The 23,181-nt window shown below is 51.0% G+C and overlaps 1 non-coding gene across 1 annotated transcript; it reads left to right on the top strand.

The window, feature by feature from the left end:
• Positions 1-17,448: 17,448 nt before the first annotated feature.
• Positions 17,449-17,521, top strand: TRNAN-GUU (transfer RNA asparagine (anticodon GUU)). Its single transcript has one exon. It is a non-coding gene; the product is annotated as a tRNA-Asn (tRNA).
• The last annotated feature ends 5,660 nt before the right edge of the window (positions 17,522-23,181 follow it).

The following is a 23,181-nucleotide window of genomic DNA, read 5'->3' as shown; positions in this document are numbered from 1 at the left end:
GTTTCCGTGGCAGAATCGGCTAGCGCGATCAACTGTTAACCAAAAGGTTGGAGGTTCGAGCCCTCCCGAGAGCGGTGTGTCTCTTTTTTTTCTTTGCGCTGATAGCTTTGGAGAAATGTTCTGACGGTGGTGAGAGTGGAGCATGACCGTCTCCTAGGCGCAATCTAATAGTGCGTCGGCTGTTAAGCAAAAGGTTGGACGTTCGAGACCTCCCTGGAGCAGTGTGTTCCTTTTTTTGCGCTGATAGCTTTGGAGAGACGTTCTGACGGTGGTGAGAGTGGAGCATGACTGTTTCCTTGGCGTAATGGCTAGCGCGATCGGATGTTAACCAAAAGGTTGGAGGTTCGAGCCCTCCCATAAGCAGTGTGTCGCTTTTTTTTCTTTGCACTGATATCTTTGGAGAAATGTTCTGACCGTGGTGAGAGCGGAGCACGACTGTCTCCGTGGCGCAATTGGCTAGCGCGTTGGGCTGTTAACCAAAAGGTTGGAGGTTCGAACCCTCCCATGAGCGGTGTGTCTCCTTTTTTCTTTGCACTGATATCTTTGGAGAAGTGTTCTGACCGTGGTGAGAGCGGAGCACGACTGTCTCCGTGGCGCAATTGGCTAGCGCGTTGGGCTGTTAACCAAAAGGTTGGAGGTTCGAACCCTCCCATGAGCGTTGTGTCTCCTTTTTTCTTTGCGCTGATACCTTTAGAAAAATGTTCTGACGGTAGGGAGAGTGGAGCAAGACTGTTTCCGTGGCAGAATCGGCTAGCGCGTTCAACTGATAACCAAAAGTTAGGAGGTTCGAGCCCTCCCGAGAGCGGTGTGTCTCTTTTTTTTTCTTTGCACTGATAGCTTTGGAGAAATGTTCTGACGGTGGTGAGAGAAGAGCACAACTATCTCCTTGGCGCAATTGGCTAGCGCGTTTAGCTGTTACCCGAAAGGTTCGAAGTTCGAGCCCTTCCGAGAGAGGTGTGTCTCTTTTTCTTTGCGCTGACAGCTGTGGAGAAATGTTCTGATGGTGGTGAGAGTAGAGCACGACTGTCTACTTGGCGCATTTGGCTAGCGCGATCAGCTGTTTACCGCAAGGTTGGAGTTTCCAGCCCTCACGGGAGCGGCGTTTTGCTTTTTTCTTTGCGCTGACAGCTATGGAGAAATGTTCCGACAGTGGTGAGAGTGGAGCACGACTGTCTCCGTGGCGCAATTGGCTAGCGTGTTCAGTGGTTAACCAAAAAGTTGGAGGTACGAGCCCTCCCCAGAGCGGTCTGTCTTTTTTTTCTTTGCGCTGATAGCTTTGGAGAATTGTTCTGACAGTGGTGAGAGTAGAGCACTACTATCTCCTTGGCACAATTGGCTAGCGCGATCGGCTGTTAACCAAAAGGTTGGAGGTTCGAGCCCTCCCTTGAGCGGTGTGTCGCTTTTTTTTCTTTGCACTGATATCTTTGGAGAAGTGTTCTGACCGCGGTGAGAGTGGAGCACGACTACCTCCGTGACGCAATTGGCTAGCGTGTTCAGCTGTTAACCAAAAGGTTGGAGGTTCGAGCCCTCCCGAGAGTGGTGTGTCTCTTTTTTTTCTTTGCGCTGATAGCTTTGGAAAAATGTTGTGACAGTGGTGAGAGTGGAGCACGACCGTCTCCGTGGCGCAATCTGCTAGTGCGTCGGCTGTTAAGCAAAAGGTTGGAGGTTCGAGCCCTCCCAAGAGCGGTGTGTCTCTTTTTTTTCTTTGCGCTGATAACTTTGGAGAAATGTTCTGACGGTGGAGAGAGTGGAGCGCGACTGTTTCCGTGGCAGAATCGGCTTGCGCGATCAACTGTTAACCAAAAGGTTGGTGGTTCGAGCCCTCCCGGGAGCAGTGTGTCTCATTTTTTCTTTGCGCTGATAGCTTTGAAGAAATGTTCGGACGGTGGTGAGAGTGGAGCACGACTGTCTCCGTGGCGCAATGTGCTAGTGCGTCGGCTGTTAAGCAAAAGGTTGGAGGTTTGAGCCCTCCCGAGAGCAGTGTGTCGCTTTTTTTCTTTGCGCTGATAGCTTTGGAGAAACGTTCTGACGGTGGTGAGAGTGGAGCGCGGTTGCGTCCGTGGTGCAATGGCTAGCGCGATCGGCTGTTAACCAAAACGTTGGAGGTTCGAGCCCTCCCATTAGCGGTGTGTCGCTTTTTTTCTTTGCACTGATATTTTAGAGAAGTGTACTGACCGTGGTGAGAGTAGAGCACGACTACCTCCGTTACGCACTTGGCTAGCGCGTTCGGCTGTTAACCAAATGTTGGAGGTTCGAGCTCTCCCGAGAGCGGTGTGTCTCTTTCTTTTTCTTTCCGCTGATAGCTTTGGAGAAATGTTCTGACGGTGGTGAGAGTGGAGCACGACTGTCTTCGTGGGGCAATCTGTTAGTGCGTCGGCTGTTAAGCAAAAGTTGGAGGAATTCGAGCCCTCCCGGGAGCAGTGTGTCTCTTTTTTTTCTTTGCGCTGATAGCTTTGAGGAAATGTTTCGACAGTGGTGAGAGTGGAGCACGACTGTCTCCGTGGCGCATTTGGCTAGCGCGATCGGCTGTTTACCGGAAGTTTGGAGGTTGGAGCTCTCCCAGGAGCGGCGTCTTGCTTTTTTCTTTGCGCTGACAGGTATGGAGAAATGTTCCGACAGTGGTGAAAGTGGAGCACGACTGTCTTCGTGGCGCATTTGGCTAGCGCGATCGGATGTTTACCGGAAGTTTGGAGGTTGGAGCCCTCCCAGGAGCGGCGTTTCGCTTTTTTCTTTGCGCTGACAGCTATGGAGAAATGTTCCGACAGTGGTGAGAGTGGAGCACGACTGTCTCTGTGGCGCAATCTGCTAGTGGGTCGGCTGTTAACCAAAAGGGTTGAGGTTCGAGCCCTCCTATGAGCGGTGTGTCGCTTTTTTTCTTTGCACTGATATCTTTGGAGAAGTGTTCTGACCGTGGTGAGTGTGGAGCACGACTGTCTCCATGGCGCAATTGGCTAGCACGTTGGGCTGTTAACCAAAAGGTTGGAGCTTCGAACCCTCCCATGCGCAGTGTGTCTCTTTTTTTCTTTGCGCTGATACCTTTAGAAAAATGTTCTGATGGTGGTGAGAGCGGAGCACGACTACCTCCGTGACGTAATTGGCTAGCGCATTCGGCTGGTAAACAAAGGTTGGAGGTTCGAGCTCTCCCGAGAGCGGTGTGTCTCTTTTTTTTCTTTGCGCTGATAGCTTTGGAGAAATGTTCTGACGGTGGTGAGAGTGGAGTACGACTGTCTCCGTGGCGCAATCTGTTAGTGCGTCGGCTGTTAAGCAAAAGGTTGGAGGATTGAGCCCTCCCAAGAGCGGTGTGTCTCTTTTTTTTCTTTGCGCTGATAGCTTTGGAGAAATGTTCTGACGGTGGTGAGAGTAGAGCGCGGTTGGGTCCGTGGTGCAATGGCTAGCGCGATCGGCTGTTAACCAAAAGGTTGGAGGTTCGAGCCCTCCCATGAGCGGTGTGTCGCTTCTTTCTTTGCGCTTAGAGCTATAGAGGAATGTTCCGGCAGTGGTGAGAGTGGAGCACGACTGTCTCCTTGGCGCAATCTGCCAGTGCGTTGGCTGTTAAGCAAAAGATTGGAGGTGCGAGCCCTCCCGGGAGCAGTGTATCGCTTTTTTTCTTTGCGCTGATAGCTTTGGAGAATTGTTCTGACAGTGGTGAGAGTAGAGCACTACTATCTCCTTGGCACAATTGGATAGCGCGATCGGCTGTTAACCAAAAGGTTGGAGGTTCGAGCCCTCCCTTGAGCGGTGTGTCGCTTTTTTTCTTTGCACTGATATCTTTGGAGAAGTGTTCTGACCGTGGTGAGAGTGGAGCACGACTACCTCCGTGATGCAATTGGCTAGCGCGTTCGGCTGTTAACCAAAAGGTTGGAGGTTCGAGCCCTCCCGAGAGCGGTGTGTCTCTTTTTTTTCTTTGCGCTGATAGCTTTGTAGAAATGTTCTGACGGTGGTGAGAGTGGAGCACGACTATCTCCTTGGCGGAATTGGCTAGCGCGTTCAGCTGTCAACCAAAAGGTTGGAGGTTCGAGCCCCCCCCCATGAGCGGTGTGTCGCTTTTTTTTCTTTGCACTGATATCTTTGGAGAAGTGTTCTGACCATGGTGAGAGTGGAGCACGACTACCTCCGTGACGCAATTGGCTAGCGTGTTCAGCTGTTAACCAAAAGGTTGGAGGTTCGAGCCCTCCCGAGAGTGGTGTGTCTGTTTTTTTCTTTGCGCTGATAGCTTTGGAAAAATGTTGTGACAGTGGTGAGAGTGGAGCGCGACCGTCTCCGTGGCGCAATCTGCTAGTGCCTCGGCTGTTAAGCAAAGGGTTGGAGGTTCGAGCCCTCCCAAGAGCGGTGTGTCTCTTTTTTTTCTTTGCGCTGATAACTTTGGAGAAATGTTCTGACGGTGGAGAGAGTGGAGCGCGACTGTTTCCGTGGCAGAATCGGCTAGCGCGATCAAATGTTAACCAAAAGGTTGGTGGTTCGAGCCCTCCCGGGAGCAGTGTGTCTCTTTTTTTTTCTTTGCGCTGATAGCTTTGAAGAATTGTTCGGACGGTGGTGAGAGTGGAGCACGACTGTCTCCGTGGTGCAATGTGCTAGTGCGTCGGCTGTTAAGCAAAAGGTTGGAGGTTTGAGCCCTCCCGGGAGCAGTGTGTCGCTTTTTTTCTTTGCGCTGATAGCTTTGGAGAAACGTTCTGACGGTGGTGAGAGTGGAGCGCGGTTGGGTCAATGGTGCAATGGCTAGCGCGATCGGCTGTTAACCAAAAAGTTGGAGGTTCGAGCCCTCCCATTAGCGGTGTGTCGCTTTTTTTCTTTGCACTGATATCTTTGGAGAAGTGTTCTGACCGTGGTGAGAGTAGAGCACGACTACCTCCGTTACGCACTTGGCTAGCGCGTTCGGCTGTTAAACAGAAGGTTGGAGGTTCGAGCTCTCCCGAGAGCGGTGTGTCTCTTTCTTTTTATTTGCGCTGATAGCTTTGGAGAAATGTTCTGACGGTGGTGAGAGTGGAGCACGACTGTCTTCGTGGCGCAATCTGTTAGTGCGTCGGCTGTTAAGCAAAAGTTGGAGGAATTCGAGCCCTCCCGGGAGCAGTGTGTCTCTTTTTTTTCTTTGCGCTGATAGCTTTGAAGAAATGTTCGGACGGTGGTGAGAATGGAGCACGACTGTCTCCGTGGCGCAATGTGCTAGTGCGTCGGCTGTTAAGCAAAAGGTTGGAGGTTTGAGCCCTCCCGGGAGCAGTGTGTCTCTTTTTTTCTTTGCGCTGATACCTTTGGAAAAATGTTCTGATGGTGGTGAGAGTAGAGCACGACTACCTCCGTTACGCACTTGGCTAGCGCGTTCGGCTGTTAACCAGAAGGTTGGAGGTTCGAGCCGTCCCATAAGCAGTGTGTTGGTTTTTTTTTGCACTGATATCTTTGGAGAAGTGTTCTGACCGTGGTGAGAGCGGAGCACGACTGTCTCCGTGGCGCAATTGGCTAGCGCATAGGGCTGTTAACCAACAGGTTGGAGGTTCGAACCCTCCCATGAGCGGTGTGTCTCTTTTTTTCTTTGCGCTGATACCTTTAGAAAAATGTTCGTATGGTGGTGAGAGTGGAGCACGACTACCTCCGTGATGCAATCGGCTAGCGCGTTCGGCTGTTAACCAAAAGGTTGGAGGTTCGAGCCCTCCCGAGAGCGGTGTGTCTCTTTTTTTCTTTGCGCTGGTAGCTTTGGAGAAATGTTCTGACGGTGGTGAAAGTGGAGCACGACTATCTCCTTGGCGCAATTAGCTAGCGCGTTCAGCTGTCAACCAAGAGGTTGGAGGTTCGAGCCCCCCCATGAGCGGTGTGTCGCTTTTTTTCTTTGCACTGATATCTTTGGAGAAGTGTTCTGACCGTGATGAGAGCGGAGCACGACTGTCTCCGTGGCGCAATTGTCTAGCGCATTGGGCTGTTTACCAAAAGGTTGGAGGTTCGAACCATCCCATGAGGGGTGTGTCTCTTTTTTTGCGCTGATACCTTTAGAAAAATGTTCTTACGGTAGGGAGAGTGGAGCAAGACTGTTTCCGTGGCAGAATCGGCTAGCGCGTTCAACTGATAACCAAAAGTTTGGAGGTTCGAGCCCTCCCGAGCGCGGTGTGTCTCTTCTTTTTTCTTTGCGCTGATAGCTTTGGAGAAATGTTCTGACGGTGGTGAGAGAAGAGCACGACTGTCTACTTGGCGCATTTGGCTAGCGCGATCAGCTCTTTACCGCAAGGTTGGAGTTTCGAGCCCTCACGGGAGCGGCGTTTTGCTTTTTTCTTTGCGCTGACAGCTATGAGAAATGTTCCGACAGTGGTCAGAGTGGAGCACGACTGTCTCCGTGGCGCAATTGGCTAGCGTGTTCAGTGGTTAACCAAAAAGTTGGAGGTTCGAGCCCTCCCCAGAGCGGTGTGTCTTTATTTTCTTTGCGCTGATAGCTTTGGAGAATTGTTGTGACATCGGTGAGAGTAGAGCACTACTATCTCCTTGGCGCAATTGGCTAGCGCGATCGGCTGTTAACCAAAAGGTTGGAGGTTCGAGCCCTCCCATGAGCGGTGTGTCGCTTTTTTTTCTTTGCACTGATATCTTTGGAGAAGTGTTCTGACCGTGGTGAGAGTGGAGCACGACTGTCTCCGTGGCGCAATTAGCTAGCGCTGTTAACCAAAAGGTTGGAGGTTCGACCCCTCCCTTGAGCGGTGTGTCTCTTTTTTTCTTTACACTGATACCTTTGAAAAATGTTCTGATGGTGATAAAAGTGAAGCACGACTACCTCCGTGACGCAATTGGCTAGCGTGTTCAGCTGTTAACCAAAAGGTTGGAGGTTCGAGCCCTCCCGAGAGTGGTGTGTCTCTTTTTTTTTCTTTGCGCTGATAGCTGGAAAAATGTTGTGACAGTGGTGAGAGTGGAGCACGACCATCTCCGTGGCGCAATCTGCTAGTGCGTCGGCTGTTAAGCAAAAGGTTGGAGGTTCAAGCCCTCCCAAGAGCGGTGTGTCTCTTTTTTTTCTTTGCGCTGATAACTTTGGAGAAATGTTCTGACGGTGGAGAGAGTGGAGCGCGACTGTTTCCGTGGCAGAATCGGCTAGCGCAATCAACTGTTAACCAAAAGGTTGGTGGTTCGAGCCCTCCCGGGAGCAGTGTGTCTCTTTTTTTTTTCTTTGCGCTGATAGCTTTGAAGAAATGTTCGGACGGTGGTGAGAGTGGAGCACGACTGTCTCCGTGGCGCAATGTGCTAGTGCGTCGGCTGTTAAGCAAAAGGTTGGAGGTTTGAGCCCTCCCGGGAGCAGTGTGTCGCTTTTTTTCTTTGCGCTGATAGCTTTGGAGAAACGTTCTGACGGTGGTGAGAGTGGAGCGCGGTTGGGTCCATGGTGCAATGGCTAGCGCGATCGGCTGTTAACCAAAAAGTTGGAGGTTCGAGCCCTCCCATTAGCGGTGTGTCGCTTTTTTTCTTTGCACTTTTATCTTTGGAGAAGTGTTCTGACCGTGGTGAGAGTAGAGCACGACTACCTCCGTTACGCACTTGGCTAGCGCGTTCGGCTGTTAAACAGAAGGTTGGAGGTTCGAGCTCTCCCGAGAGCGGTGTGTCTCTTTCTTTTTATTTGCGCTGATAGGTTTGGAGAAATGTTCTGACGGTGGTGAGAGTGGAGCACGACTGTCTTCGTGGCGCAATCTGTTAGTGCGTCGGCTGTTAAGCAAAAGTTGGAGGAATTCGAGCCCTCCCGGGAGCAGTGTGTCTCTTTTTTTTCTTTGCGCTGATAGCTTTGAAGAAATGTTCGGACGGTGGTGAGAGTGGAGCACGACTGTCTCCGTGGCGCAATGTGCTAGTGCGTCGGCTGTTAAGCAAAAGGTTGGAGGTTTGAGCCCTCCCGGGAGCAGTGTGTCTCTTTTTTTCTTTGCGCTGATACCTTTGGAAAAATGTTCTGATGGTGGTGAGAGTAGAGCACGACTACCTCCGTTACGCACTTGGCTAGCGCGTTCGGCTGTTAACCAGAAGGTTGGAGGTTCGAGCCCTCCCATAAGCAGTGTGTCGCTTTTTTTCTTCGCACTGATATCTTTGGAGAAGTGTTCTGACCGTGGTGAGAGCGGAGCACGACTGTCTCCGTGGCGCAATTGGCTAGCGCGTTGGGCTGTTAACCAAAAGGTTGAAGGTTCGAACCCTTCCATGAGCGGCGTGTCTCTTTTTTCCTTTGCGCTGATACCTTTAGAAAAATGTTCGTATGGTGGTGAGAGTGGAGCACGACTACCTCCGTGACGCACTTCGCTAGCCCGTTCGGCTGTTAACTAGAAGGTTGGAGGTTCGAGCTCTCCCGAGAGCGGTGTGTCTCTTTTTTTCTTTGCGCTGGTAGCTTTGGAGAAATGTTCTGACGGTGGTGAAAGTGGAGCACGACTATCTCCTTGGCGCAATTGGCTAGCGCGTTCAGCTGTCAACCAAAAGGTTGGAGGTTCGAGCCCCCCCATGAGCGGTGTGTCTCTTTTTTTGCGCTGATACCTTTAGAAAAATGTTCTTACGGTAGGGAGAGTGGAGCAAGACTGTTTCCGTGGCAGAATCGGCTAGCGCGTTCAACTGATAACCAAAAGTTTGGAGGTTCGAGCCCTCCCGAGCGCGGTGTGTCTCTTCTTTTTTCTTTGCGCTGATAGCTTTGGAGAAATGTTCTGACGGTGGTGAGAGAAGAGCACGACTGTCTACTTGGCGCATTTGGCTAGCGTGTTCAGTGGTTAACCAAAAAGTTGGAGGTTCGAGCCCTCCCCAGAGCGGTGTGTCTTTATTTTCTTTGCGCTGATAGCTTTGGAGAATTGTTCTGACCGTGGTGAGAGTAGAGCACTACTATCTCCTTGGCGCAATTGGCTAGCGCGATCGGCTGTTAACCAAAAGGTTGGAGGTTCGAGCCCTCCCATGAGCGGTGTGTGGTTTTTTTTTCTTTGCACTGATATGTTTGGAGAAGTGTTCTGACCGTGGTGAGAGTGGAGCACGACTGTCTCCGTGGCGCAATTGGCTAGCGCTGTTAACCAAAAGGTTGGAGGTTCGACCCCTCCCTTGAGCGGTGTGTCTCTTTTTTTCTTTACACTGATACCTTTGAAAAATGTTCTGATGGTGATAAAAGTGAAGCACGACTACCTCCGTGACGCAATTGGCTAGCGTGTTCAGCTGTTAACCAAAAGGTTGGAGGTTCGAGCCCTCCCGAGAGTGGTGTGTCTCTTTTTTTTTCTTTGCGCTGATAGCTTTGGAAAAATGTTGTGACAGTGGTGAGAGTGGAGCACGACCATCTCCGTGGCGCAATCTGCTAGTGCGTCGGCTGTTGCGCAAAAGGTTGGAGGTTCGAGCCCTCCCAAGAGCGGTGTGTCTCTTTTTTTTCTTTGCGCTGATAACTTTGGAGAAATGTTCTGACGGTGGAGAGAGTGGAGCGCGACTGTTTCCGTGGCAGAATCGGCTAGCGCAATCAACTGTTAACCAAAAGGTTGGTGGTTCGAGCCCTCCAGGGAGCAGTGTGTCTCTTTTTTTCTTTGCGCTGATAGCTTTGAAGAAATGTTCGGACGGTGGTGAGAGTGGAGCACAACTGTCTCCGTGGCGCAATGTGCTACTGCGTCGGCTGTTAAGCAAAAGGTTGGAGGTTTGAGCCCTCCCGGGAGCAGTGTGTCCCTTTTTTTCTTTGCGCTGATAGCTTTGGAGAAACGTTCTGACGGTGGTGAGAGTGGAGCGCGGTTGGGTCTGTGGTGCAATGGCTAGCGCGATCGGCTGTTAACCAAAAAGTTGGAGGTTCGAGCCCTCCCATTAGCGGTGTGTCGCTTTTTTTCTTTGCAGTGATATCTTTGGAGAAGTGTTCTGACCGTGGTGAGAGTAGAGCACGACTTCCTCGGTTACGCACTTGGCTAGCGCGTTCGGCTGTTAACTAGAAGGTTGGAGGTTCGAGCTCTCCCGAGAGCGGTGTGTCTCTTTCTTTTTCTTTGCGCTGATAGCTTTGGAGAAATGTTCTGACGGTGGTGAAAGTGGAGCACGACTGTCTTCTTGGCGCAATCCGTTAGTGCGTCGGCTGTTAAGCAAAAGTTGGAGGAATTCGAGCCCTCCAGGGAGCAGTGTGTCTCTTTTTTTTCTTTGCGCTGATAGCTTTGAAGAAATGTTCGGACGGTGGTGAGAGTGGAGCATGACTGTCTCCGTGGCGCAATGTGCTAGTGCTTCGGCTGTTAAGCAAAAGGTTGGAGGTTTGAGCCCTCCCGGGAGCAGTGTGTCTCTTTTTTTCTTTGCGCGGATACCTTTGGAAAAATGTTCTGATGGTGGTGAGAGTAGAGCACGACTACCTCCGTTACGCACTTGGCTAGCGCGTTCGGCTGTTAACCAGAAGGTTGGAGGTTCGAGCCGTCCCATAAGCAGTGTGTCGCTTTTTTTCTTTGCACTGATATCTTTGGAGAAGTGTTCTGACCGTGGTGAGAGCGGAGCACGACTGTCTCCGTGGCGCAATTGGCTAGCGCTTAGGGCTGTTAACCAACAGGTTGGAGGTTCGAACCCTCCCATGAGCGGTGTGTCTCTTTTTTTCTTTGCGCTGATACCTTTAGAAAAATGTTCGTATGTTGGTGAGAGTGGAGCACGACTACCTCCGTGATGCAATCGGCTAGCGCGTTCGGCTGTTAACCAAAAGGTTGGAGGTTCGAGCCCTCCCGAGAGCGGTGTGTCTCTTTTTTTCTTTGCGCTGATAGCTTTGGAGAAATGTTCTGACGGTGGTGAGAGTGGAGCACGACTATCTCCTTGGCGCAATTGGCTAGCGCGTTCAGCTGTCAACCAAAACGTTGGAGGTTCGAGCCCCCCATGAGCGGTGTGTCGCTTTTTTTCTTTGCACTGATATCTTTGGAGAAGTGTTCTGACCGTGGTGAGAGCGGAGCACGACTGTCTCCGTGGCGCAATTGGCTAGCCCATTGGGCTGTTTACCAAAAGGTTGGAGGTTCGAACCATCCCATGAGGGGTGTGTCTCTTTCTTTGCGCTGATACCTTTAGAAAAATGTTCGTATGGTGGTGAGAGTGGAGCACGACTACCTCCGTGATGCAATCGGCTAGCGCGTTCGGCTGTTAACCAGAAGGTTGGAGGTTCGAGCCCTCCCATAAGCAGTGTGTCGCTTTTTTTCTTTGCACTGATATCTTTGGAGAAGTGTTCCGACCATGGTGAGAGCGGAGCACGACTGTCTCCGTGGCGCTATTGGCTAGCGCGTAGGGCTGTTAACCAACAGGTTGGAGGTTCGAACCCTCCCATGAGCGGTGTGTCTCTCTTTTTCTTTGCGCTGATACCTTTAGAAAAATGTTCGTATGGTAGTGAGAGTGGAGCACGACTACCTCCGTGATGCAATTGGCTAGCGCGTTCGGCTGTTAACCAAAAGGTTGGAGGTTCGAGCCCTCCCGAGAGCGGTGTGTCTCTTTTTTTTCTTTGCACTGATATCTTTGGAGAAGTGTTCTGACCGTGGTGAGAGTGGAGCACGACTGTCTCCGTGGCGCAATTGGCTAGCGCTGTTAACCAAAGGGTTGGAGGTTCGACCCCTCCCTTGAGCGGTGTGTCTCTTTTTTTCTTTACACTGAAACCTTTGAAAAATGTTCTGATGGTGATAAAAGTGAAGCACGACTACCTCCGTGACGCAATTGGCTAGCGGGTTCAGCTGTTAACCAAAAGGTTGGAGGTTCGAGCCCTCCCGAGAGTGGTGTGTCTTTTTTTTTCTTTGCGCTGATAGCTTTGGAGAAACGTTCTGACAGTGGTGAGAGTGGAGCACGACCGTCTCCGTGGCGCAATCTGCTAGTGCGTCGGCTGTTAAGCAAAAGGTTGGAGGTTCGAGCCCTCCCAAGAGCGGTGTGTCTCTTTTTTTTCTTTGCGCTGATAACTTTGGAGAAATGTTCTGACGGTGGAGAGAGTGGAGCGCGACTGTTTCTGTGGCAAAATCGGCTAGCGCGATCAACTGTTAACCAAAAGGTTGGAGGTTTGAGCCCTCCCGGGAGCAGTGTGTCGCTTTTTTTCTTTGCGCTGATAGCTTTGGAGAAACGTTCTGACGGTGGTGAGAGTGGAGCGCGGTTGGGTCCGTGGTGCAATGGCTAGCGCGATCGGCTGTTAACCAAAAAGTTGGAGGTTTGAGCCCTCCCGGGAGCAGTGTGTCTCTTTTTTTCTTTGCGCGGATACCTTTGGAAAAATGTTCTGATGGTGGTGAGAGTAGAGCACGACTACCTCCGTGACGCAATTGGCTAGCGTGTTCAGCTGTTAACCAGAAGGTTGGAGGTTCGAGCCCCCCCATGTGCGGTGTGTCGCTTTTTTTTCTTTGCACTGATATCTTTGGAGAAGTGTTCTGACCGTGGTGAGAGCGGAGCACGACTGTCTCCGTGGCGCAATTGGCTAGCGCATTGGGCTGTTTACCAAAACGTTGGAGGTTCGAACCATCCCATGAGGGGTGTGTCTCTTTTTTTCCGCTGATACCTTTAGAAAAATGTTCTGACGGTAGGGAGAGTGGAGCAAGACTGTTTCCGTGGAAGAATCGGCTAGCGCGTTCAACTGATAACCAAAAGTTTGGAGGTTCGAGCCCTCCCGAGCGCGGTTTGTCTCTTCTTTTTTCTTTGGGCTGATAGCTTTGGAGAATTGTTCTGACAGTGGTGAGAGTAGAGCACTACTATCTCCTTGGCGCAATTGGCTAGCGCGATCGGCTGTTAACCAAAAGGTTGGAGGTTCGAGCCCTCCCATGAGCGGTGTGTCGCTTTTTTTTCTTTGCACTGATATCTTTGGAGAAGTGTTCTGACCGTGGTGAGAGTGGAGCACGACTGTCTCCGTGGCGCAATTGGCTAGCGCTGTTAACCAAAAGGTTGAAGGTTCGACCGCTCCCTTGAGCGGTGTGTCTATTTTTTCTTTACACTGATACCTTTGAAAAATGTTCTGATGGGGATAAAAGTGAAGCACGACTACCTCCGTGACGCAATTGGCTAGCGTGTTCAGCTGTTAACCAAAAGGTTGGAGGTTCGAGCCCTCCCGAGAGTGGTGTGTCTCTTTTTTTTCTTTGCGCTGATAGCTTTGGAAAAATGTTGTGACAGTGGTGAGAGTGGAGCACGACCGTCTCCTTGGCGCAATCTGCTAGTGCGTCGGCTGTTAAGCAAAAGGTTGGAGGTTCGAGCCCTCCCAAGAGCGGTGTGTCTCTTTTTTTTCTTTGCGCTGATAAGTTTGGAGAAATGTTCTGACGGTGGAGAGAGTGGAGCGCGACTGTTTCCGTGGCAGAATCGGCTAGCGCGATCAACTGTTAACCAAAAGGTTGGTGGTTCGAGCCCTCCAGGGAGCAGTGTGTCTCTTTTTTTCTTTGCACTGATAGCTTTGAAGAAATGTTCGGACGGTGGTGAGAGTGGAGCACAACTGTCTCCGTGGCGCAATGTGCTAGTGCGTCGGCTGTTAAGCAAAAGGTTGGAGGTTTGAGCCCTCCCGGGAGCAGTGTGTCGCTTTTTTTCTTTGCGCTGATAGCTTTGGAGAAACGTTCTGACGGTGGTGAGAGTGGAGCGCGGTTGGGTCCGTGGTGCAATGGCTAGCGCGATCGGCTGTTAATCAAAAAGTTCGAGGTTCGAGCCCTCCAATTAGCGGTGTGTCGCTTTATTCTTTGCAGTGATATCTTTGGAGAAGTGTTCTGACCGTGGTGAGACTACAGCATGACTTCCTCGGTTACGCACTTGGCTAGCGCGTTCGGCTGTTAACCAGAAGGTTGGAGCTTCGAGCTCTCCCGAGAGCGGTGTGTCTCTTTCTTTTTCTTTGCGCTGATAGCTTTGGAGAAATGTTCTGACGGTGGTGAGAGTGGAGCACGACTGTCTTCGTGGCGCAATCTGTTAGTGCGTCGGCTGTTAAGCAAAAGTTGGAGGAATTCGAACCCTCCCGGGAGCAGTGTGTCTCTTTTTTTTTCTTTGCGCTGATAGCTTTGAAGAAATGTTCGGACGGTGGTGAGAGTGGAGCACGACTGTCTCCGTGGCGCAATGTCCTAGTGCGTCGGCTGTTAAGCAAAAGGTTGGAGGTTTGAGCCCTCCCGGGAGCAGTGTGTCTCTTTTTTTCTTTGCGCTGATACCTTTGGAAAAATGTTCTGATGGTGGTGAGAGTAGAGCACGACTACCTCCGTTACGCACTTGGCTAGCGCGTTCGGCTGTTAACCAGAATGTTGGAGGTTCGAGCCCCCATAAGCAGTGTGTCGCTTTTTTCCTTCGCACTGATATCTTTGGAGAAGTGTTCTGACCGTGGTGAGAGCGGAGCATGACTGTCTCCGTGGCGCAATTGGCTAGCGCGTTGGGCTGTTAACCAAAAGGTTGGAGGTTCGAACCATCCCATGAGCGGCGTGTCTCTTTTTTTCTTTGCGCTGATACCTTTGGAAAAATATTCGTATGGTGGTGAGAGTGGAGCACGACTACCTCCGTGACGCACTTGGCTAGCCCGTTTGGCTGTTAACTAGAAGGTTGGAGGTTCGAGCTCTCCCGAGAGCGGTGTGTCTCTTTCTTTTTCTTTGCGCTGATAGCTTTGGAGAAATGTTCTGATTGTGGTGAGAGTGGAGCACGACTGTCTTCGTGGCGCAATCTGTTAGTGCGTTGGCTGTTAAGCAAAAGTTGGAGGAATTCGAGCCCTCCCGGGAGCGGTGTATCTCTTTTTTTTCTTTGCGCTGATAGCTTTGGAAAAATGTTCTGATGGTGGTGAGAGTAGAGCACGACTACCTCCGTTATGCACTTGGCTAGCGCGTTCGGCTGTTAACCAGAAGGTTGGAGGTTCGAGCCCTCCCATAAGCAGTGTGTCGCTTTTTTTTCTTTGCACTGATATCTTTGGAGAAGTGTTCTGACCGTGGTGAGAGCGGAGCACGACTGTCTCCGTGGCGCAATTGGCTAGCGCGTAGGGCTGTTAACCAACAGGTTGGAGGTTCGAACCCTCCCATGAGCGGTGTGTCTCTCTTTTTCTTTGCGCTGATACCTTTAGAAAAATGTTCGTATGGTGGTGAGAGTGGAGCACGAGTACCTCCTTGATGCAATTGGCTAACGCGTTCGGCTGTTAACCAAAAGGTTGGAGGTTCGAGCCCTCCCGAGAGCGGTGTGTCTCTTTTTTTTCTTTGCACTGATAGCTTTTGAGAAATGTTCTGACGGTGGTGAGAGTGGAGCACGACTATCTCCTTGGCGCAATTGGCTAGCGCGTTCAGCTGTCAACCAAAAGGTTGGAGGTTCGAGCCACCCCATGAGCGGTGTGTCGCTTTTTTTCTTTGCACTGATATCTTTGGAGAAGTGTTATGACCGTGGTGAGAGCGGAGCACGACTGTCTCCGTGGCGCAATTGGCTAGTGCGTTGGGCTGTTTACTAAAAGGTTGGAGGTTCGAACCGTCGCATGAGAGGTGTGTCTCTTTTTTTGCGCTGATACCTTTAGAAAAATGTTCTGACGGTAGGGAGAGTGGAGCAAGACTGTTTCCGTGGCAGAATCGGCTTGCGCGTTCAACTGATAACCAAAAGTTTGGAGGTTCGAGCCCTCCCGAGAACAGTGTGTCTCTTTTTTTTCTTTGCGCTGATAGCTTTGGAAAAATGTTGTGACGGTGGTGAGAGCGGAGCACGACCGTCTCCGTGGCGCAATCTGCTAATGCGTCGGCTGTTAAGCAAAAGGTTGGAGGTTCAAGCCCTCCCAAGAGCGGTGTGTCTCTTTTTTTTTCTTTGCGCTGATAACTTTGGAGAAATGTTCTGACGGTGGAGAGAGTGGAGCGCGACTGTTTCCGTTTCAGAATCGGCTAGCGCGATCAACTGCTAACCAAAAGATTGGTGGTTCGAGCCCTCCCGGGAGCAGTGTGTCTCTTTTTTTTCTGTGCGCTGATAGCTTTGAAGAAATGTTCGGACGGTGGTGAGAGTGGAGCACGACTGTTTCCGTGGCGCAATGTGCTAGTGCGTCGGCTGTTAAGCAAAAGGTTGAAGGTTTGAGCCCTCCCGGGAGCAGTGTGTCGCTTTTTTTCTTAGCGCTGATAGCTTTAGAGAAACGTTCTGACGGTGGTGAGAGTGGAGCATGACTGTCTCCGTGGCGCAATGTGCTAGTGCTTCGGCTGTTAAGCAAAAGGTTGGAGGTTTGAGCCCTCCCGGGAGCAGTGTGTCTCTTTTTTTCTTTGCGCTGATACCTTTGGAAAAATGTTCTGATGGTGGTGAGAGTAGAGCACGACTACCTCCGTTACGCACTTGGCTAGCGCGTTCGGCTGTTAACCAAAAGGTTGGAGGTTCGAGCCCTCCCGAGAGTGGTGTGTCTCTTATTTTTCTTTGCGCTGATAGCTTTGGAAAAATGTTGTGACAGTGGTGAGAGTGGAGCACGACCGTCTCCGTGGCGCAATCTGCTAGTGCGTCGGCTGTTAAGCAAAAGGTTGGAGGTTCGAGCCCTCCCAAGAGCGGTGTGTCTCTTTTTTTTCTTTGCGGTGATAACTTTGGAGAAATGTTCTGACGGTGGAGAGAGTGGAGCGCGACTGTTTCCGTGGCAGAATTAGCTAGCGCGATCAACTGTTAACCAAAAGGTTGGTGGTTCGAGCCCTCCCGGGAGCAGTGTGTCTCTTTTTTTTCTTTTCGCTGATAGCTTTGAAAAATGTTCGGACGGTGGTGAGAGTGGAGCATGACTGTCTCCGTGGCGCAATGTGCTAGTGCGTCGGCTGTTAAGCAAAAGGTTGGAGGTTTGAGCCCTCCCGGGAGCAGTGTGTCGCTTTTTTTCTTTGCGCTGATAGCTTTGGAGAAACGTTCTGACGGTGGTGAGAGTGGAGCGCGGTTGGGTCCGTTGTGCAATGGCTAGCGCGATCGGCTGTTAACCAAAAAGCTGGAGGTTCGAGCCCTCCCATTAGCGGTGTTCGCTTTCTTTCTTTGCACTGATATCTTTGGAGAAGTGTTCTGACCGTGGTGAGAGTAGAGCACGACTACCTCCGTTACGCACTTGGCTAGCGCGTTCGGCTGTTAACCAGAAGGTTGGAGGTTCGAGCTCTCCCGAGAGCGGTGTGTCTCTTTCTTTTTCTTTGCGCTGATAGCTTGGAGAAATGTTCTGACGGTGGTGAGAGTGGAGCACGACTGTCTTCGTGGCGCAATCTGTTAGTGCGTCGGCTGTTAAGCAAAAGTTGGAGGAATTCGAGCCCTCCCGGGAGCAGTGTGTCTCTTTTTTTTCTTTGCGCTGATAGCTTTGAAGAAATGTTCGGACGGTTGTGAGAGTGGAGCACGACTGTCTCCGTGGCGCAATGTGCTAGTGCGTCGGCTGTTAAGCAAAAGGTTGGAGGTTTGAGCCCTCCCGGGAGCAGTGTGTCTCTTTTTTTCTTTGCGCTGATACCTTTGGAAAAATGTTCTGATGGTGGTGAGAGTAGAGCACGACTACCTCCGTTACGCACTTGGCTAGCGCGTTCGGCTGTTAACCAGAAGGTTGGAGGTTCGAGCCCTCCCATAAGCAGTGTGTCGCTTTTTTTCTTCGCACTGATATCTTTGGAAAAGTGTTCTGACCGTGGTGAGAGCTGAGCACGACTGTCTCCGTGGCGCAATTGGCTAGCGCGTTTGGCTGTTAACCAAAAGGTTGGAGGTTCGAACCCTCCCATGAGCGGCGTGTCCCTTTTTTTCTTTGCGCTGATACCTTTAGAAAAATGTTCGTATGGTGGTGAGAGTGGAGCACGACTACCTCCGTGACGCACTTGGCTAGCCCGTTCGGCTGTTAACTAGAAGGTTGGAGGTTCGAGCTCTCCCGAGAGCGGTGTGTCTCTTTCTTTTTCTTTGCGCTGATAGCTTTGGAGAAATGTTCTGATGGTGGTGAGAGTGGAGCACGACTGTCTTCGTGGCGCAATCTGTTAGTGCGTTGGCTGTTAAGCAAAAGTTGGAGGTTTGAGCTCTCCCGGGAGCAGTGTGTCTCTTTTTTTCTTTGCGCGGATACCTTTGGAAAAATGTTCTGATGGTGGTGAGAGTAGAGCTCGACTAACTCCGTTACGCACTTGGCTAGCGCTTTCGGCTGTTAACCAGAAGGTTGGAGGTTCGAGCCGTCCCATAAGCAGTGTGTCGCTTTTTTTCTTTGCACTGATATCTTTGGAGAAGTGTTCTGACCGTGGTGAGAGCGGAGCACGACTGTCTCTGTGGCGCAATTGGCTAGCGCGTAGGGCTGTTAACCAACAGGTTGGAGGTTCGAACCCTCCCATGAGCGGTGTGTCTCTTTTTTTTTCTTTGCGCTGATACCTTTAGAAAAATGTTCGTATGGTGGTGAGAGTGGAGCACGACTACCTCCGTGATGCAATCGGCTAGCGCGTTCGGCTGTTAACCAAAAGGTTGGAGGTTCGAGCCCTCCCTAGAGCGGTGTGTCTCTTTTTTTGCGCTGATACCTTTAGAAAAATGTTCTGACGGTAGGGAATGTGGAGCAAGACTGTTTCCGTGGCAGAATCGGCTAGCGCGTTCAACTGATAACCAAAAGTTTGGAGGTTCGAGCCCTCCCGAGCGCGGTGTGTCTCTTCTTTTTTCTTTGCGCTGATAGCTTTGGAGAAATGTTCTGACGGTGGTGAGAGAAGAGCACGACTATCTCCTTGGCGCAATTGGCTAGCGCATTTAGCTGTTACCCGAAAGGTTTGAAGTTCGAGCCCTTCCGAGAGAGGTGTGTCTCTTTTCTTTGCGCTGATAACTTTGGAGAAATGTTCTGACGGTGGAGACAGTGGAGCGCGACTGTTTCCGTTTCAGAATCGGCTAGCGCGATCAACTGCTAACCAAAAGATTGGTGGTTCGAGCCCTCCCGAGAGCGGTGTGTCTCTTTCTTTTTCTTTGCGCTGATAGCTTTGGAGAAATGTTCTGATGGTGGTGAGAGTGGAGCACGACTGTCTTCGTGGCGCAATCTGTTAGTGCGTTGGCTGTTAAGCAAAAGTTGGAGGAATTCGAGCCCTCCCGGGAGCAGTGTGTCTCTTTTTTTTCTTTGCGCTGATAGCTTTGGAAAAATATTCTGATGGTGGTGAGAGTAGAGCACGACTACCTCCGTTATGCACTTGGCTAGCGGGTTCGGCTGTTAACCAGAAGGTTGGAGGTTCGAGCCCTCCCATAAACAGTGTGTCGCTTTTTTTTCTTTGCACTGATATCTTTGGAGAAGTGTTCTGACCGTGGTGAGAGCGGAGCACGACTGTCTCCGTGGCGCAATTGGCTAGCGCGTTGGGCTGTTTACCAAAAGGTTGGAGGTTCGAACCGTCGCATGAGAGGTGTGTCTCTTTTTTTGCGCTGATACCTTTAGAAAAATGTTCTGACGGTAGGGAGAGTGGAGCAAGACTGTTTCCGTGGCAGAATCGGCTTGCGCGTTCAACTGATAACCAAAAGTTTGGAGGTTCGAGCCCTCCCGGGAGCAGTGTGTCTCTTTTTTTTCTGTGCGCTGATAGCTTTGAAGAAATGTTCGGACGGTGGTGAGAGTGGAGCACGACTGTTTCCGTGGCGCAATGTGCTAGTGCGTCGGCTGTTAAGCAAAAGGTTGGAGGTTTGAGCCCTCCCAGGAGCAGTGTGTCGCTTTTTTTCTTAGCGCTGATAGCTTTAGAGAAACGTTCTGACGGTGGTGAGAGTGGAGCATGACTGTCTCGGTGGCGCATTGTGCTAGTGCTTCGGCTGTTAAGCAAAAGGTTGGAGGTTTGAGCCCTCCCGGGAGCAGTGTGTCTCTTTTTTTCTTTGCGCTGATACCTTTGGAAAAATGTTCTGATGGTGGTGAGAGTAGAGCACGACTACCTCCGTTACGCACTTGGCTAGCGCGTTCGGCTGTTAACCAGAAGGTTGGAGGTTCGAGCCGTCCCATAAGCAGTGTGTCGCTTTTTTTTCTTTGCACTGATATCTTTGGAGAAGTGTTCTGACCGTGGTGAGAGCGGAGCACGACTGTCTCCGTGGCGCAATTGGCTAGCGCGTAGGGCTGTTAACCAACAGGTTGGAGGTTCGAATCCTGCCATGAGCGGTGTGTCTCTTTTTTTCTTTGCGCTGATACCTTTAGAAAAATGTTCGTATGGGTGTGAGAGTGGAGCACGACTACCTCCGTGATGCAATTGGCTAGCGCGTTCGGCTGTTAACCAAAAGGTTGGAGGTTCGAGCACTCCCGAGAGCGGTGTGCCTCTTTTTTTTCTTTGCGCTGATAGCTTTGGAGAAATGTTCTGACGGTGGTGAGAGTGGAGCACGACTATCTCCTTGGCGCAATTGGCTAGCGCGTTCAGCTGTCAACCAAAAGGTTGGAGGTTCGAGCCCCCCATGAGCGGTGTGTCGCTTTTTTTCTTTGCACTGATATCTTTGGAGAAGTGTTCTGACCGTGGTGAGAGTGGAGCACGACTACCTCCGTGACGCAATTGGCTAGCGTGTTCAGCTGTTAACCAAAAGGTTGGAGGTTCGAGCCCTCCCGAGAGTGGTGTGTCTCTTACTTTTCTTTGCGCTGATAGCTTTGGAAAAATGTTGTGACAGTGGTGAGAGTGGAGCACGACCGTCTCCATGGCGCAATCTGCTAGTGCGTCGGCTGTTAAGCAAAAGGTTGGAGGTTCGAGCCCTCCCAAGAGCGGTGTGTCTCTTTTTTTTCTTTGCGGTGATAACTTTGGAGAAATGTTCTGACGGTGGAGAGAGTGGAGCGCGACTGTTTCCGTGGCAAAATTAGATAGCGCGATCAACTGTTAACCAAAAGGTTGGTGGTTCGAGCCCTCCCGGGAGCAGTGTGTCTCTTTTTTTTCTTTTCGCTGATAGCTTTGAAAAATGTTCGGACGGTGGTGAGAGTGGAGCACGACTGTCTCCGTGGCGCAATGTGCTAGTGCGTCGGCTGTTAACCAAAAAGTTGGAGGTTCGAGCCCTCCCATTAGCGGTGTGTCGCTTTTTTTCTTTGCACTGATATCTTTGGAGAAGTGTTCTGACCGTGGTGAGAGTAGAGCACGACTACCTCCGTTACGCACTTGGCTAGCGCGTTCGGCTGTTAACCAGAAGGTTGGAGGTTCGAGCTCTCCCGAGAGCGGTGTGTCTCTTTCTTTTTCTTTGCGCTGATAGCTTGGAGAAATGTTCTGACGGTGGTGAGAGTGAAGCACGACTGTCTTCGTGGCGCAATCTGTTAGTGCGTCGGCTGTTAAGCAAAAGTTGGAGGAATTCGAGCCCTCCCGGGAGCAGTGTGTCTCTTTTTTTTCTTTGCGCTGATAGCTTTGAAGAAATGTTCGGACGGTTGTGAGAGTGGAGCACGACTGTCTCCGTGGCGCAATGTGCTAGTGCGTCGGCTGTTAAGCAAAAGGTTGGAGGTTTGAGCCCTCCCGGGAGCAGTGTGTCTCTTTTTTCTTTGCGCTGATACCTTTGGAAAAAAGTTCTGATGGTGGTGAGAGTAGAGCACGACTACCTCCGTTACGCACTTGGCTAGCGCGTTCGGCTGTTAACCAGAAGGTTGGAGGTTCGAGCCCTCCCATAAGCAGTGTGTCGCTTTTTTTCTTCGCACTGATATCTTTGGAAAAGTGTTCTGACCGTGGTGAGAGCTGAGCACGACTGTCTCCGTGGCGCAATTGGCTAGCGCGTTGGGCTGTTAACCAAAAGGTTGGAGGTTCGAACCCTCCCATGAGCGGCGTGTCCCTTTTTTTCTTTGCGCTGATACCTTTAGAAAAATTTTCGTATGGTGGTGAGAGTGGAGCACGACTACCTCCGTGACGCACTTGGCTAGCCCGTTCGGCTGTTAACTAGAAGGTTGGAGGTTCGAGCTCTCCCGAGAGCGGTGTGTCTCTTTCTTTTTCTTTGCGCTGATAGCTTTGGAGAAATGTTCTGATGGTGGTGAGAGTGGAGCACGACTGTCTTCGTGGCGCAATCTGTTAGTGTGTTGGCTGTTAAGCAAAAGTTGGAGGAGTTCGAACCCTCCCGGGAGCAGTGTGTCTCTTTTTTTTCTTTGCGCTGATAGCTTTGAAGAAATGTTCGGACGGTGGTGAGAGTAGAGCATGACTGTCTCCGTGGCGCAATGTGCTAGTGCTTCGGCTGTTAAGCAAAAGGTTGGAGGTTTGAGCTCTCCCGGGAGCAGTGTGTCTCTTTTTTCTTTGCGCGGATACCTTTGGAAAAATGTTCTGATGGTGGTGAGAGTAGAGCTCGACTACCTCCGTTACGCACTTGGCTAGCGCTTTCGGCTGTTAACCAGAAGGTTGGAGGTTCGAGCCGTCCCATAAGCAGTGTGTCGCTTTTTTTCTTTGCACTGATATCTTTGTAGAAGTGTTCTGACCGTGGTGAGAGCGGAGCACGACTGTCTCTGTGGCGCAATTGGCTAGCGCGTAGGGCTGTTAACCAACAGGTTGGAGGTTCGAACCCTCCCATGAGCGGTGTGTCTCTTTTTTTTTCTTTCCGCTGATACCTTTAGAAAAATGTTCGTATGGTGGTGAGAGTGGAGCACGACTACCTCCGTGATGCAATCGGCTAGCGCGTTCGGCTGTTAACCAAAAGGTTGGAGGTTCGAGCCCTCCCTAGAGCGGTGTGTCTCTTTTTTTTCTTTGCGCTGATAGCTTTGGAGAAATGTTCTGACGGTGGTGAGAGTGGAGCATGACTATCTCCTTGGCGCAATTGGCTAGCGCGTTCAGCTGTCAACCAAAAGGTTGGAGGTTCGAGCCCCCCAATGAGCGGTGTGTCACTTGTTTTCTTTGCACTGATATCTTTGGAGAAGTGTTCTGACCGTGGTTAGAGCGGAGCACGACTGTCTCCGTGGCGCAACTGGCTAGCTCATTGGGCTGTTTACCAAAAGGTTGGAGGTTCGAACCATCCCATGAGGGGTGTGTCTCTTTTTTTGCGCTGATACCTTTAGAAAAATGTTCTGACGGTAGGGAATGTGGAGCAAGACTGTTTCCGTGGCAGAATCGGCTAGCGCGTTCAACTGATAACCAAAAGTTTGGAGGTTCGAGCCCTCCCTAGCGCGGTGTGTCTCTTTTTTTTCTTTGCACTGATAGCTTTTGAGAAATGTTCTGACGGTGGTGAGAGTGGAGCACGACTATCTCCTTGGCGCAATTGGCTAGCGCGTTCAGCTGTCAACCAAAAGGTTGGAGGTTCGAGCCGCCCCATGAGCGGTGTGTCGCTTTTTTTCTTTGCACTGATATCTTTGGAGAAGTGTTATGACCGTGGTGAGAGCGGAGCACGACTGTCTCCGTGGCGCAATTGGCTAGTGCGTTGGGCTGTTTACCAAAAGGTTGGAGGTTCGAACCGTCGCATGAGAGGTGTGTCTCTTTTTTTGCGCTGATACCTTTAGAAAAATGTTCTGACGGTAGGGAGAGTGGAGCAAGACTGTTTCCG

This window comes from Rhipicephalus microplus, unplaced genomic scaffold, assembly GCF_043290135.1.
Source record: "Rhipicephalus microplus isolate Deutch F79 unplaced genomic scaffold, USDA_Rmic scaffold_20, whole genome shotgun sequence".
NCBI lineage: Eukaryota > Metazoa > Arthropoda > Arachnida > Ixodida > Ixodidae > Rhipicephalus > Rhipicephalus microplus.
Note: the sequence above shows the minus strand (reverse complement) of the source record. Positions and strands in the feature narration are given on the sequence as shown.